At 33.5% G+C, this 1,048-nt stretch overlaps 3 non-coding genes across 3 annotated transcripts; all 3 read left to right on the forward strand.

The window, feature by feature from the left end:
• The first annotated feature begins 269 nt into the window (after positions 1–269).
• LOC114075468 lies at positions 270–366 on the forward strand. Its single transcript, XR_003575914.1, has one exon. It is a non-coding gene; the product is annotated as a small nucleolar RNA snoR1 (small nucleolar RNA).
• A 124-nt stretch (positions 367–490) lies between these two features.
• LOC114075422 lies at positions 491–613 on the forward strand. The gene has a single exon (XR_003575872.1). It is a non-coding gene; the product is annotated as a small nucleolar RNA snoR77 (small nucleolar RNA).
• A 68-nt stretch (positions 614–681) lies between these two features.
• Positions 682–790, forward strand: LOC114075456. Its single transcript, XR_003575902.1, has one exon. It is a non-coding gene; the product is annotated as a small nucleolar RNA Z103 (small nucleolar RNA).
• Positions 791–1,048: the final 258 nt, after the last annotated feature.

Below are 1,048 nucleotides of genomic sequence, written 5' to 3' on the forward strand. Positions count from 1 at the left end.
ATATATATATATATATATATTGAATTGATATATACACTCAATACGTGATAATTTTTACCTGTTTTGGGCTCACATTCGATGCCTCAAGCGCTATCAAAATCTACAAGTAGAGCATTTACAGTGAACAAACAAAACACCAAGCCCTAATTTGCTGGAGCTATTTAGCCACCACTGCTGTCTCCTTCCCAGTCCAATCCAAGTTTTCTTTTGATTATGGAATCGCAGCTTTTTTTACCTTTTTGTTTGTTGGTTGTGGATGAATTGTTAAGGGCAAAGATGACGGTGCTTTTTTATTTCTGACACCTCTTGTATGAGAAGAGCCTTCAAAACGTTCTTCCTTGAGCACATTAAGCAACCCTTTGAGCCCCTCCCATACTGCATGGTCTATTTTTTTTTCTTTTCAATTTAAACTCACAAGAACATATAGGTTTCAACTAATCCGTTTTTTCCGTTGTTGTTTTGCGTTTTGTAAATTTTTGAGTGGAAATTCAGGCAGCCCCTTTTCTATAATTTGACGTGTTACTCTGCCCGTATATTAAATTCGTTTATGCTCTTCAGATTTGCTGAGATATATTGATATCTTTCAAGCCGGTCTAGTAAGCTTAAGCACAATTTCGATAATTGATTTTATCATCATATTAATAATATGATTGCTTATGAATAATTTGAATGATTTAGGTTATGGATGTGATGAATATTTCCCCAGATGATCGAAGCTGAAATAATTGAGCGCTTTATAATGTATTTTCTCCTCTTTGTGGGAAAATCCAAGCCAGATATTCTGATCCATATACTTTAATATGATTATTTATGTTTTCATGCATGTTTAGTGTTTGTTGAAATGCGTCCATGATGTGCTGATTACCATCAATACTGGAATACAATTATTTGTATATTTTATTTCTGCTTCGTAATTTAGCTCTGTTTGAATCAGATTTAGGGATATTTCATTGTTTAATTGATTGAAGTATGTATGGCCTCTGAATTTATCCACTTGATGCCATTATGTCTAGCATGTTGAATATCTTTAATTATTCTGACATGGTCG

This window comes from Solanum pennellii, chromosome 12 (assembly GCF_001406875.1).
Source record: "Solanum pennellii chromosome 12, SPENNV200".
NCBI classification, from domain to species: Eukaryota; Viridiplantae; Streptophyta; class Magnoliopsida; order Solanales; family Solanaceae; genus Solanum; species Solanum pennellii.